Source organism: Macaca nemestrina, chromosome 4 (assembly GCF_043159975.1).
Source record: "Macaca nemestrina isolate mMacNem1 chromosome 4, mMacNem.hap1, whole genome shotgun sequence".
Lineage (NCBI taxonomy): Eukaryota > Metazoa > Chordata > Mammalia > Primates > Cercopithecidae > Macaca > Macaca nemestrina.
In genome coordinates, this window is record NC_092128.1 from 36,881,847 (window position 1) to 36,897,704 (window position 15,858).

At 36.9% G+C, this 15,858-nt stretch overlaps 1 long non-coding RNA gene across 2 annotated transcripts in view; it reads right to left on the bottom strand.

Annotated features, from left to right (window-relative positions):
- Positions 1-504: 504 nt before the first annotated feature.
- LOC139362749 (uncharacterized) overlaps positions 505-15,858 on the bottom strand; it is a 45,021-nt gene continuing 29,667 nt past the window's right edge. The window contains exon 3 of one of the 2 annotated variants that reach the window (XR_011622009.1): positions 505-521. This is a non-coding gene — a long non-coding RNA (uncharacterized lncRNA). Of the gene's footprint in view, positions 522-15,197; positions 15,275-15,858 lie in introns of those variants that run through there. The other variant, XR_011622010.1, reaches the window with a different exon arrangement.

The following is a 15,858-nucleotide window of genomic DNA, read 5'->3' on the forward strand; positions in this document are numbered from 1 at the left end:
CACTTCACTATCTCCATGGTCATATTTTTTAAAAAAACAACCACCTTCCCCCCAAACCAGAGCATATATCATTTCAGATTTTTATATATAGTAGAACGTTTGCTTTTTTAATTTTTTAGATTAGTACCATTTACAGATGCCATTTGCCCAAGGCAAATTTATTCTTACAAAAATCTCATAATTCTAAACTAATGGCAGATCTTCATATTCTTTAGATGTGAGTTGTTTGGAATGTTATATTAACATAGCACACTTTGAGGCTTATTTAGCTTTGAGTCTTTAGCTCAAACTATCTGATAATTTCTAGGAGAGAAGATAACCCTAAAAGAATGCATACTAGAGTGAAAAACAAGCTCTTGTAATTATAGAAATCTCCTTTCATATAATCAAGTCCAAACACCTTATCAATGCTGGATCACCTGATTGTGGAGCTCCCCTTTGTAATCATCTTTTTAATTCCAGCCCTGGACTCTTTGTTGCCATGAGGTTTTGACAATGGCATGAATAATGGCTACTCTTTCCTGTTTGGGGAAGAAAAAGGAAATGGGAATTAAGGAGGTGAGAGTATGTTCCCAGTGGGAAGCTCTGGGCAGTGTGATGAAGCAGGGAAAGCGTTAAGGGATACCAAAACAAACACGCACGCAGAGGCCGGTGGTAAGATCTCAAATTTGTGAGAATTTAAGATTATACAATTTGAAGAATCTCTTTAAGGAAAGAAATTCTTAATTATAAATTCCTGATTTTGTATTCACGAAAATGGATATCTATCTACAATGAAAAAGAAATCACAAGTTACAAATTTTTGAAAGGCAGTAAATTCAACAAATGGCACAAAATCAAGAAAAATTGCATAACTATTAGCTATCTAACACACTTGTCAAATACTTTTTTGTCTAGAGTTTTGACCCCGTGATCACTTCTTCATAAGAAACATTTTGCAGAAAGAGAATGAAATGATAATTCAATATTTCCTTAGCATGATTAATTGAAATTTACCTTTTTATTACTGACTGTTGAAAAGCATAATGTAGGAAACTTTAGACATTATTTACAGTGCTGCTACAAGTTCATACTCTATAAGCATAAACATTATGATAAATTCTATGTTTTTAATTTCCATCAAAAAAGAAAAAAGCTGCACTGTGCATTCATGATTGTACATACAATGTGTTATTTAATATATTCTTGTTGAAAAAGGGATCCCATTTTCATCAAACATTCATGAGCATCATCATCTCCTTTTCTTACATTTTACATACCTGACAACTGGAAAACATTTCCACTGACCAGCTCTGGCTCATGCACTTCAACTTTTTAAAATTTTCACCATCCACATATATTTGGCCCCAGATGTTCTAGGACATGTTCATATTCTGATATGATCTCTAGATACTTTGAATCAAAACTCAGGTGTATTTTCACAGTGCTAGTAATAATATTTCTGGAAGGTGTGGCTAGAAATAATTATTCATGGATATGACTGTGAATTATAAATAAATTCTAGTAAACTCAAACTAAATATATCTTTAACTCAACTTCTTCTGAGCAAGATCCTCAGAATATCTGTGGCCACTGAAATGCTACTGCATGGGTGTGGCAGGGGGCAAGTCAGAGTGGAAAGGAATAGTCTCAATTCACTGAAATTAAAATATCTTACTTTTGTGAATTACAAAAGGAAATATATGCACATATTGTTGGGCCTGTATTCATCAGCATTCAGTCAGAGAAACAGAACCAGGAGGAGATATATATTAAGAGGTTTATTGCAAGGAATTGGTTTACATGATTGTGGCAAGTCCAAAATCTTTCGGATAGACTGGACTCTCAGGCATGGATATCAAAATCTGCTGTCCACAGGTGGAACTTCTTTTTTAAGGAAGCCTCAACTCCACTCTTAAAGCTCAACTGATTCAATCAGTCCTATACATATTTCCTATCAAAATCAACTGAGTATGGGATTTAATCAAATCTGCACAGTACTGTGATAGCAACATCTAGGTTAGTGTTTGATTGATTTTCTGGTGACCATAACATAGCTAAGTCGACAAGTGCAGCTAACCATTATAGGGATGTTTCCAGGCTTCGTAAATGGTCTGTGCAAAAGAGGAATGTTTAAAATGCACTTGTCTTAGATAAATCTGCACCTGGAGAGGACACAGGGAATGAAAGGGATGGTTTGGGGAATACCTAGAACTCCTTCTCAATTTTGCATCAGATACAAATCCTTACAGATTCCTTCCTTCCTTCCTTCCTTCCTTCCTTCCTTCCTTCCTTCCTTCCTTCCTTCCTTCCTTCCTTCCTTCCTTCCTTTCTTTTCTTTCTCTCTTTCTTTCTCTCTTTCTTTCTCTCTTTCTTTCTCTCTTTCTTTCCTTCTTTTCTTTCTTTCTGTCTCTCTTTCTTTTTTTTTTGAGATGGAGTTTCGCTCTTGTTGCCCAGGCTAGAGTGCAGTGGTGCTATCTCGGCTCACTGCAACCTCCGCCTCCCAGGTTCAAGTGATTCTCCTAACTCAGCCTCCCAAGTAACTGGGATTATAGGCACAAACCAGCACGCCCAGGCAAATTTTTGTATTTTTAGTAGAGACGGGGTTTCACCATGTTGGCCAGGCTGGTCTTGAACTCCTGACCTCAGATGATCCACCCGCCTTGGTCTCCCAAAATGCTGAGATTCCAGGTGTGAGCCACTGCTCCTGACCAGGCCTATTTCTTTATCCTGGATTACATAAATTTCAAATAGTCTTCAGGGATTTCTCTACATTGAATTTATAGAAGGAACTAATTGGATTCCTCAGAAAGATTCAGTGTTTGACCCCTGAGGTAGCACATTACACAACAGACGCATAGAGTTATTTGCTTCTATTATTACATATGTAAGAATAATAAGGGTCAATATCTATAAGTAACCTACTTATGAGAAATTGTGTTCAGTCCCAATATTCATGAAGTTATCTACCTAGGTCTGTGTGTGTGTGTGTGTGTGTGTCTGTGTGTGTGTGTAAAAATAAAGACTTTTAGATATGAAGAAAGCAGTAACAATTAACAGGTTTTTGAAATTAATGCTTTTTCAAAACCAACCTATTTGACAGCATTTTCTCGTCGAGTTAAGAAAAATATTCTTTTAAAATAAATACTAGACGCATAAATAATGCTTTTGAAACATTGGACATGGAAGGTGAGGCACTTAATAAGGGTTTTTTTGTTGTTATTTGTTTGGTTTTTTTTTTTTTGGAGATAGACTCTAGTCAGAGTGATGTTTTGTGAGAGCCACAGAAATATTTATAAGTGGCAATGTTAAATATATGTGGACCTTGGCTTTGAAATATTGGTAAAGTGTTTGAAGGTTTAAATTTTGTGCCTTTTGTTCAAGGGTAAATAGGCTCTGGAGCTGCTATGGATGAAAGGGAACAGCATCATTGTTATCTAGAGCATGTCACTGAATCTTTATGTGCATTTGTAATATCAATTCTTTTAGTTTGCCAGAGTTTGTTTTTGCCTCGGGTTCTTAAAGCAGGGTTAACTGTTTAAAAAACTGTGTCTATTTCTAATATTTATTAGCTTATTTGACTTTCTTTGCATTTAAATATATATTTTGGGGTTGCTTGGTCAATTTCTGTAAAAAGACAGGTGGGATTTCAACAGGAATTGCATTGAATCTGCAGATTTATTTGTGGAATATTGTGATCTTGTCAAAATTAAATTGTGTTATCCTTGAATTTAGTTGTCTTTTCATTTTTAGATCTTTGATTTCTTTCAGAATTTTTTTTTAACATTACAGTGGGACACGTCTCAAACTTTTATTTTCTTCCAGCTTTTATTTTAGGTTTAGGGGGTACATGCACAGGTTTGTTACATGACTAAATTACATGTCATGGGGGTTTGGTGCACAGATTATTTCGTCAGGGTTAACATTCTAATGTTAGGCTTTTCTTAAATCTATATGAACATGTACTTATTACTGTTTTGGGAGAAAAAAGTATCTACACACATATGTCTGTAAATCCAGATTAAGACTATTACTACAACAAGATTCCAAACATTTCTTTAGCTGTAACCAGACACATATCCCAGAATCTGCAAGATGGAAAGAGAGGGCATTGTTTGGGTCTTTAGCCATTTCTCAGGTTGAAACTGTCAGGAAGTGAGATTCTCCCAAGGTGAAAAGATTAGGGTGGAGTGAAAATGGTGGCAATAGGCAGTAGTATGCTGATAAACTAGCTCTCTCAAAAAAACAGAAAAAAGAAAAAAAGCCCTAATTTCACAGTGTTTGCCCATTTTCTTGATAAAAATTTGATGCAAATACACTCACCATAATGAATTTCAAGATAACAACCATGAAATATTTAGTCTCTCAAAAATCCTATTTAACAATCAGAGCCAGCCAGTCCGTTCCAGTCAGCTCTCACACCACTATTCGTTTCTTCCTCTTATTAATTCAACAAACATTAACTGAGTACATACTATGTGTTAGCCACCATTCTATATTTTTATGAGAATAAAAATACTAATTAATATGACCTTATTCATCAGGAATTTGTCACCCACTCTCTCTTGAAGTGAAGAAGTTTCTTAAAATTTGGGGCATAGAACTCAGGAACAAAAAAAGAGCAGCGTCTTATGATATGGGAGAATTATACCAGCTCATGAGGTGGAATATGGAAACCTTTATTTGTAACATTCAAGAACAAATTGTAATAAACATCTGGTTGCTATTTTTATTGTTCTTTTACACATTGATTTCCTTGAAACCCATGTCTGCTAACCTTGTTTTCACTTTAAAAAGACTAGTACCCAATAATTAATTTTTATTATCTTGGTGCTTAAAATGAGCCTAGGAATCACCTACGCCAACTGTCCTTCCTACACCAGTGTACCTGTTGAAGTCCTTGGATTGGTTAGCTGCTGTGGAAGAGTGAAGCATTTCTGCTTCTCCCATTTCTGCTTCTCCCATTTCTGCCACTGTTCAAATGCAAGAAAGTTGTGTGCCACACCACACCTCTACTTCAGAGGAATTTTGAAGTTAAGCCCTTTTGACCTCTCACTTTGTTCACCCCTATACTCATTCCTTTCCATAAGAGAAAGGGTTGCAAACTTGATGCGTTGGAATTTGAGTCACTGTGCTAAATCAGTGCCTTTGAGTAGCATAGTTTTTTTTACTTTTTACATGCTGTTGGATTGAAATGATAATCAGATAGATTGGTGGACGTTTGTCCTCACAACAAGCAGAAGACTGTGAAGATGAAGCAGACATACACTTCTCATTCATGTGGCTGGCTGGGTTGGTAAATTACATGTTTGATTTGCACTTCGTTCTTTCCTTCAATTATCCTTCCCTCCCTTCCAATACTCTTAAGAGAGTAGAGGATCTCACTTTACCTTTGAACTTAAACTGTATTTTCTAATCCAGAGTTTAACATTGAGATATGGGACACATACACTTGTATTAATAAAAATGACAATAAATTCTTGCTTAGCTATTGATTTTTAGAATACATTCTGTATTAGTCCGTTTTCATGCTGCTGATAAAGACATATCAGAGGCTGGATAATTTCCAAAAAAAGAGAGGTTTAATGGACTCACAGTTACATGTGACTTGAAAGGCCTCACAATCATGGTGGAAGCTGAAAGGCACATCTTACATGGCAGCAGGCAAGACAGAATGAGAACCAAGTGAAAGGGTTTTCCACTTATAAACCATCAGATCTCTTGAGACTTATTCACTACAAGAACAGTACAGAGGAACTGCCCCCCCCATCCCCACACACCAGGACTCAATTATCTCCCACTAAGCTCCTCCTGCAACATGTGGTAATTATGGGAGCTACAATTCAAGATGAGATTGGGGTGGAGACACAGTCAAATCATATCATTCCACTCTGGTCCCTCTCAAATCTAATGTTGTCACATTTCAAAACTAATCATGCCCTCCCAACAGTCCCCCAAAGTCTTAACTCATTTCAGCATTAACTCAAAAGTCCACAGTCCAAACTATTGTCTGAAACAAGGCGAGTCCCTACTGCCTATGAACCTGTAAAATCAAAAGCAAGTTAGTTATTTCCTGGATACAATGGCAGTACAGGCATTGGGTAAATACAGCGGTTACAAGTTGGAGAAACTGGCCAAAACAAAGGGGCTACAGGCCTCATGCAAGTCTGAAATCTAGCAAGGCAGTCAAATCTTGAAGCTCAAAAATGATCTCCTTTGACTCCATGTCTCACAACCAGGTCACACTGATGCAAAAGGTGGGTTCCCATGGTCTCGGACAGCTCTGTCCCTGTGACTTTGCAAGGTATAGCCTCCTTCCTGGATGTTTTAATGAGCTAGCATTGAGTGTCTGCAGCTTTTCCAGGTGCATGGTGCCAGCTGTCAGTGGATCTACCATTCTGGGGTCTGGAGGATGGTGGCCCTTTTCACATAGCTGCACTAGGCAGTGTCCCAATGAGGACTCTGTGTGGGAACTTCAATCCCATATTTCCCTTCTGTACTGCCCTAAAAGTTCTCCATGAGGGCCTCTCCCCTGCAGAAAACTTCTGCCTGGACACCCAGACATTTCTGTACATCCTCTGAAATCTAGGTGGAGGTTTCCAAACATAAATTCTTGACTTTCGTGCACCTGCAGGCTCAACACCACATGGGAGCTGCCAAGGTTTGGGGCTTGCACCCTCTGAAGACATGGCCCAAGCTGTACCTTGGCCTCTTTTAGCCATGGCTAGAGCAGATGGGATGTGGGCACCAAGTCCCTAGGCTGCACATAGTGGGGGTGCTCTGGTCCCAGCCCATGAAACCATTTTTCCCTCCGAGGCCTCCATGCCTGTGATGGGATGGGCTGCTGCAAAGGTCTCTGACATACCCTGGAGACATTTTCCCCACTGTCTTGGCAATTAACATTTACCTCCTCGTTACTTAGGCAAATTTCTGCAGCCAGCTAGAATTTCTTCTCAGAAAATGGGCTTTTCTTTTCTATCACATCATCAGGCTGCAAATTTTCTGAAATTTTATAATCTGTTTACCTTTAAAACTGAATGCTTTTACCAACACCCAAGTCGCATCTTGAATACTTTGCTTCTTAGAAATTTCTTCCACCAGATACCCTAAATCATCTCCCTCAAGTTCAAAGTTTCACAAATCTCTAGGGCAGGAGCAAAATATCACCAGTCTTTTTGCTAAAACATAGCAAAAATCACCTTTACTTCAGTTCCCAACAACTTCCTCATCTCCATCTAAGACCATCTCAGCCTGGATTTCATTGTCTATATAGTTATCAGCATTTTGGTCAAAGCCATTCAACAAGTCTCCAGGAAGTTCCAAACTTTCCCACATTTTCCTGTCTTCTTCTGAGCCCTCCAAACTTTCCAACCTCTGCCTGTTACCCAGTTCCACAGTTGCTTCCACATTTTGGGTATCTTTACAGCAGTACCCCAGTTTACCAGTACCAATTTACTGTAATTAGTCTGTTGTCATGCTGCTGATAAAGACATACCTGAGACTGGGTAATTTATAATGAAAAGGAGGTTTAATGGACTCACAGTTCCATGTAGGTGGGGAGGCCTCACAATCATGGCAGAAGGCAAAAGTCACATCTTACATGGTGGCAGACAAGAAAAAATGAAAACCAAGTGAGAGGAGTTTCCCATTATAAAACCATCAGCTCTTGTGAGACTTATTTACCACCATGAGAACGGTACAAGGGAAACTGCCCCCATGATTAAATTGTCTCCCACCCGGTCCCTCCCACAACATGTGGGAATTATGAGAACTACAATTCAAGATAAGATTTAGGTGGGGACACAGCAGAACCACATTATATTCTGTCATCAAGGGGCCTGTGAGGGGGGAAAACTATAGAAATTAAAATGCCACAGAAAACCCTAAGTTTACTTCTTACCACCTTTTCATCCTAAGCAGTTTAGTCTAATTTTTCTTGTGCATTCTGCTCAGGTCTATATTGCCTTGAAACTTTCCCCTGACACCAGCTTTCCTCTTTCTTTCAATGGATATTCTCATGTCAACACATTCGCAAACATTTCAACAGTCCCTTTACTTTCCTTATAAACAAAACCTTGGCTTTTGTCTGATGAAACCATATTTAGATTTTACAATATCCCACATGGAAACCATTACAGCCATTACACAGAATGAGGAAAAAAATAATATGGATAACTTTTGTTATTCCTTTTAACCAACTACAGCATTAGTTTGCAACCCCTCATTCATAAATATTACTTCCATTTTTTTTTCTTTTTTTTTCTGTGATAGGGTCTCCTTCTGTCACCCAGGCTGAACTGCAGTGGTGTGAACATGGCTCACTGGAGTCTTGACCTCTCAGGCTCAAGTGATCCTCCCAACTCAGTCTTCCAGTAGCTGGGACTATAGGCACATGCCATCAGGCCTGGCTGTTTTTTTTTTTTTTTTTTTTTTTTTTTGTAGAGACAGAGTTTTATCATGTTGCCTAGGCTGCCTTGAATTCCTGAGGCTAAGTGATCTGCCTTCCTCAGCCTCCCAAAGTGCTGGGATTACAAGCAGGAGCCACTGCACCTGGCCTCATTTCCAATTTTAGAGGGTTTTCAGAACTTTCTAGGAATCAGGGAGAAACAGAAAAAATCATGGGTGTGATACATGAATAAAAAGATGATATTTTGGAATGAAATGCTAAGGTGGAAAAAAAAAGAAGAAAACCATATGTTTATGAACTCCACTGTACTTAAGAGTGTACTTGGTTTATGAACATGGTATATCTTTCCATTTGTTTGTTGTTTTTGAAAGTTTATTTCAGCAATGTTTTGTAATTTTCAGCATACAAGTTTTTGCCTCCTTGGTTAAGTTTATTCCAAAGTTTTAAAAGATTTTTTGAATTTATTGTAAATGGGATTGTTTTACTTCCCTTTTCAGATTGCTCATTGTTAATGTATAGAAACACAACTGATTTTGTATGTTGATTTTGTATCTTTACCACTTTACAGAATTATTTTATTAGTTCTAACAGGTTTGCGTGTCTCTCTCTCTCCTCTCTCTCTCTCTCTCTCTGTGTATATGTGTGTGTGTGTGTGTGTGTGTGTGTGTGTGTGTAATCTTGAGGGGTTTTTATATATAAGATGACGTCATCTGCAAACAGAGATAAATTTACATCTTCCTTTCTGATTACAATGCCTTTCTTTTTTTCTTCTCTAATAGCTCTGGCTATTACTTGCAGTACTTTGAATAGAAGTAGAGAAGGTGGGCATTCTTGGATCTTGGAGAAAAAATTTTAGTTTGTCACTGTGGAATATGAGGTTTGCTGTGGACTTTTCATGTACTGCCTTTATTATGCCAATGTAATTTTATTCTACTCACAACACATTGAGTGTTTTTATCATGAAAAGGTGTTGAATTTTGTCAAATATTTTTCTACATATATTGAGATTATTATACGATTTTTATCCTTTATTCTGTTAATGTGATGTATCACATTGATTAGTTTGCTTATGTTGAACCTCCTTGCGTCCCAGTGATAAATCTTATGGGATTATGGTATATGATCCTTTGAATGTACTGTTGAATTTGGCTTACTAGTATTTTGTTGTGGATTTTTACATCCACGTTAGTCAGTGATATTGACCTATACTTTTGTTTTCTTGCAGTGTCTTCATCTGGCTTTACTATTAGAGTGATGTTGGTCTCATAGAATGAGTTTCAAAGAGTTCTCTCTTCTGTTTTTGTAATTATTTAAGGATGATCCGAATTAAACTTCTTTAAATGTTTGGTAGGATTCACCTGGGAAGCCATCTTGTCCTAGGCTTTTCTTTCTTGCAAGGTTTATAAATACTGATACAGTCTCTCTATTTGTTATTGGTCAGTTCCGGATTTTTATTTTTCTTGATTTAGTCTTAGTAGGTTGTATGTTTCTAGGAATTTGTACATTTCTCATTTGTCTAATTTTTGGTATGTAATTGTTCACGATAATTTTTATGGTTTTTTTTTAAATTTCTGTGGTATCATTTGCAATGTCTCCTGTTTTATTTTTTATTTGATTTATTTTAGGCTCCCCTTTAAAATATTCTAGCTAAGTATTTTTAAAGTTTGCTTATCTTTAAAAAAAAAAAACTAGCTGAGTGAAATCAAGAATGAACTATCTTAATGAAATAAAAAAAAATGCCATTCACAATAGCTACAAAAAATAAACTATCTAGGAATAAATTGAATCAAAGAGGTGAAAGGCATGATGAAAACTACAAATAATTGATGAAAGTAGATGAAAAGGACAATAACAAATGAAAAGTTACTCTATGCTCGTGAGTTGGAAAAATTATGACCATTCTACCCAAAGCAATCTATAAATTCAATATAAACTCTATCAAAACACCAATGACATTCTTCACAGAAATAGGACAAAATTCTAAAATTTTATGAACCACAAAAGACCCTGAGGAGCCAAAGCAATATGGAGGAAAAAGAACAAAGCTGCAAGTATCGCACTATCTGACTTCAAAATATATTATAAGGCTAGAATAATGAAAACAGCATGGTATTGGTATAAAAACAGATACATAGGCCAATGAAACAGAATAGAGAACCTGGAAATAAATCTTTGTATTTACAGCCAACTGATTTTTCTTTTCTAAACAATTTTTTAATTTTTGTGGGTACAGAGTAGGTGTATATATTTATGGGGTACATGAGATGTTTTCACGCAGGCATGTAGTGGGAAATAAGCACATCATGGGGAATAGGCTAGCCATCATTTTAAACATTTATCCTTTGAGTTACAAGCAATCCAATTATACTCTTTTAGTTATTTTTAAATGTACTATTAAATTATTATTGACTACAATCACCCTATTGTGCTAGCAAATACTAGGTCTTATTCTTTCTATTCTTTTTAAATCCATTAACTATCCCCACCTCCCCATTTATCCCCTCTACCCTTCCCAGCCACTGGTATCCATATTTCTACTCTCTGTATTGATGAGTCCAGTTGTTTTTATTTTTAGATCCCACAGATAAGTGAGAACATGTGAAGTTTGTATTTCTGTGCCTGGCTTACTTCACTTAACGTAATGATCTCCTGTTCCATCCATGTTGTTGCAAATGACAGGGTGTCATTCCTTTTTATGGCTGAATAGTACTCCACTGTGTATATGTACCATATTTTCTTTATTCATTCATCTGTGATGGACACTTAGGTTGCTTCCAAATCTTGGTTATTGCAAACAATGCTACAACAAACATGGGAGTGCAGATAGCTCTTTGATATACTGACTTGCTTTCTTTTGGGCATATATCCAGAAGTGGGATTGCTGGATCATATGGTTACTGCATTTTTAGTTTTCTGAGGAATTTCCAAACTGTTCTCCATAGTGGTTGTACTAATTTACATTCCCACCAATAGTGTACAAGGGTTCCCTTTTCTCCACATCCTCACTAGCATTTGTTATTGACTGTCTTTTGGAAATAAGCCATTTTAACTGAAATGAGATAATATCTCATTGTAGTTTTAAATTCCATTTTTCTGATAATCAGTGATATTAAACACTTTTTCATATGCCTGTTTGCCATTTTTATGTCTTCTTTTGAGAAATGTCTATTCAAATATTTTGCCCAGTTTTAATCAGATTATTAGACTTTTTCCTACAGAGTTGTTTGAGCTCCTTACATATTCTGGTTGTTAATTCCTTGTCAGGTGGGTAGTTTACAAATATTTTCTCCCATTCTATGGGTTGTCTCCCCACTTTCTTGATAGTTTCCTTTGCTGTGCAGAAGCTTCTTAACTTATGTCCATTTTTGCTTTGGTTGCCTGTGTTTGTAGGCTATTACTCAAGAAATTTTTTGCCCGGACCAATGTGCTAGGGATTTTCCCTAATGTTTTCTTGTAGTAGCATAATGCCTTTGAGAGTCATCCAAGTTGTTGTATACATGAATAGTTCATTCCTTCTTACTGTTGAGAACTATAAGAATAAGCAGCAGGACCATAGAGGACGCTGTAGGACTAATGCTCATCGGAAAATGACTAGCGGTGCTGACATCCCTATGTTCTTTTTCCAAATGAGAAACATTTTCCCCAAGGCAAAAATGCCCCTAAGATGTATTCTGGAGAAATGGAACCAATTTGACCCTCAGACGTTAAGAAATAAGCGACTTACATTCTTCTGCAGTACTGCCTGGCCACAATTTCCTCTTCAAGGGGGAGAAACCTGGCCCCCTGAGGGAAGTAAAAATTATAACAGCATCTTACAGCTAGACCTCTTTTGTAGAAAGGAGGGCAAATGGAGTGAAGTGCCGTATGTGCAAACTTTATTTTCATTAACGTACAACTTGCAATTATGTAAAAAGTATAATTTATGCCCTAAAGGAAGCCCTCAGAGTCTACCCCTCTGACCCGGCGTTGCCCCGATGTTCCCCGGGCTCCTTCCCCAACTAATAAGACCCCCATCAACCCAAACGGTCCACATCTTTACCAGTATTTGATATTGTAATTTTTCTGGGTGTGTACTCATAAATCATTGTGGTTTTAATTTGCATTTGCCTTTTGACAAGTGATAGTAGGCGGCTTTTCATGTCCCCATTTGCCACTTTGTCAAAAAACAAACACAAATGACACATAAAAAATATATATTATTTTTAACCATAATTGCCCTACTATACGATCCAACACTAGAACTTACTCCTTCTGTCTATCTGTATATTTATACCCATTAAAAAAAATGTGGTCAGTTTGTATATTTATTATCAAGTTGTTGTTCATAGCTTTAGTTCTTATATTTTGTAAATGATCCCTTCATAGTATGAGATGCCCTGCTTTATTTCCTGGGTTGGTAATATTCCTTCCTTTGACATCTGCTTTATTTGATATTATTAATTCCACTCGAGATTTCTTTTTATTAGTTTTGGCATAGTATATCATTTTCCATCCATTATTTTTAACATGTCTGAGTTTATTTATTTGTTTATTTATTTTTGAGAATGAGTCTTGCTCTGTTGCCCAGGCTGGGGTGCAGAGGTGAGATCTCAGCTAACTGCAACCTTTGTCAGCCATGTTCAAGCAATTCTACTGCCTCCTGAGTGGCTGGGATTACAGGTGTGCACCACCATGCCCAGCTAATTTTTGAATTTTCAACAGAGATGGGGTTTCACCATGTTGGTCAGGCTGGTCTCGACCTCCTGACCTCAAACGACCCACCTCCATGGCCCAGGCATAAGCCATCATGCCCAGCTGGAGTTTTTATATTTAAAGTAGGTCTTTTTTTTTTTTTTTTTTTTTTAGCGGAGAGTTAGGTCCTGCTTTCTTAAAATCCAATCTGACAATTGTTGCCTTTTCATTGCAATGTTTAAATCATTAGCGACTAATATAATTATAAATATGATTGGATTAGATTTATCACCTTGTTATTTGTTTTCTATTTATCTGATCTGATTTTTGTTCTATTTTCCCTTTCCACTACTTTTTGTATAGATTTTTAAATTAATTTATTTTTTCTCCCATTTGTCTTATTAAATATCTCTTTGCTTTATTGTTATATTATTTTAGTAATTGCTCTAGAGTTTACAGTACTCTTAGAGTTTACATTTTCAGCTTATCACAGTCTTCCTTCAAATGATATTATACCGCTTCATGGATAATGTAAGAAATGTAAGAATCTTATAATAATGGTATACTTTCATTCCATCTCCCCATGTTTTGTATTATTATTGTCATACAATTTATGCCCACATTCACTATAAATCCTACAATACATTGCTATTTTTTTTGCCTTAAACAGTCATTTTTCTTTTAAAGAAATTAAAAATTAGAAAAAACATCTTTTATATTTACCCTTACATCATTTATTATTTTTGGTTTTCTTCCTTTTTTTTTTTTTTTTTTTTGAGACGGAGTCTCGCTCTGTCGCCCAGGCAGGAGTGTGTAGTGGCGTAATCTCGGCTCACTTCAAGCTCTGCCTCCCGGGTTCACGCCATTCTCTTGCCTCAGCTTCCCGAGTAGCTGGGACTACAGGCGCCCGCCGCCACGCCCGGCTAATTTTTTGTATTTTTTAGTAGACACGAGGCTTCACTGTGTTAGCCAGGATGGTCTCGATCTCCTAACCTCGTGATACACCTGCCTCAGCCTCCCAAAGTGCTAGGATTACAGGTGTGAGCCACCGTGCCCGGCCTCTTCATTCTTTTATGTAGTATTCCGTTTAACATTTTTTACAGTGCATGTCTGCTGGTGATAAAATCTCCTAACTTTTGTTTGACAGAATCCTTTTATTTCACCTTTGTCTTAGAATGATTTTGTTCTTTTTTGAGGGGGAGAAGCTGTGTACGCAATTCTCTTCTGACTTTTTTTCCTTTTCAATACTTCATTGGGATTCCTTGTGGCAGTTAATCCACCAGTCTGTTTATCTGTCCTGGGGTTATTCTTTTTGCTCTTTCTTTCCTCATGACAATCCATGCAAGAAGACAAAATACACAATAAGTGAGTGTGGGAACAACCCTAACTTAAAAACCCTATGTCTTACATGAGCCAACATCTCTTCTAACAACTCTTAACCATAGTTTCCAGGGTCTTGCATATCCAAAATAAAAAATTATGACTTATCACTCGGTATGTATAGTCATACCTAGAACTCCCAGTCCAGACACAATCTTTCAATCAGGGTTCATTGAGTTGCTAAGCATTGATATGACATTTCATTTTCATCACATTTCCTGAAGAACAGGGTTAGAAAGTTTTAAAACAACAAGGTCTCATGGAAAAGAAAAAATGAGGTTTTAAGCCATTTACGCACATCCTTGAAGTCTATCTTCTTCTCTTGAAGTCTGTTGTGTTGCGCTCTCCGGGTGCGCCTTCTCTTTACTTCTTGGCCTCATCTTTCCCTCCCATGTATGCTTTTACAAGGCTATGTCCTTAACTCTCTTCATTTCTCCTTCTGTGCTCTCTCAATATCTTCACTAGCTATTTTGGTTTGTGTCATCTATGCAGACAAATGCCAGATCCTTATCTGTAGCCTTAACTTTTCTAACAAGTCTAGTTTTGAATTTCCCAGTTCCTCCTATGTGTTGCCATTTAGATATCTTGCAGGAACACTGAATTCAATTTATCTAATACAACTCTTCAACACTACCTACTGTATTTAATCACCATCTTCTCACTCAATCATTTTCAATTATATCATTTCTCTCTCCCGTTTTTCAGGCGTCTTCAAAGTACTATAGATTCTACCTCTGTACTATTTTTCTTATCAATATGTCTGCTCTTTTTCATGTCTGTGCACTCTTTTTCTGCCTCTGAAATGCTCCAGGCTCACCATGCTGGTTGTCATGAAAACTGTTAAAAAAAAAAAAAAGTATCTTTCATTGTCTATGCTTTGCTTTGGAAACTTCATCAGGCCCTCTCTTACTCTGCTTATTTCAAACATTCCCTTGTATTAGATCCTCTTGGTTTAGGATTGCTGTGATTTGACTATTTGTGTCTCTTTCAAATTTCATGTTTAAGCTTAATTCCCAGTGCAACGTATTAAGAGGTGAGGCTTTCAGAAGGTGTCTGTGCTCACCAAACACCAAATCTGCTGGCACCGTGATCTTTGGCTTCCCAGGTTCCAGAATTGTGAGAAATAAATTTCTGTTCTTTTGAAATTACTCAGTGTCAGATATTTTGTTCTAACGCATAAAAAAATAGACTAAGGCAAGGATCATATTTTCCTTGTACCTTTTTTCTCTTCTCCATTACTCCAGCATGTGCTGGTGTTTCGCCAGAATTTTATACTATCTACACAGACTTTAGCTTCATGTCAATATACCTGTTACTAGGTGATTCCTAACAGGCATCTATACATTCCAAAAGCATTTCAGAAAATTAGTTATTATCACTAGGCAACTTCATCACTTGCTTCAACAATAAGAATTATGTCA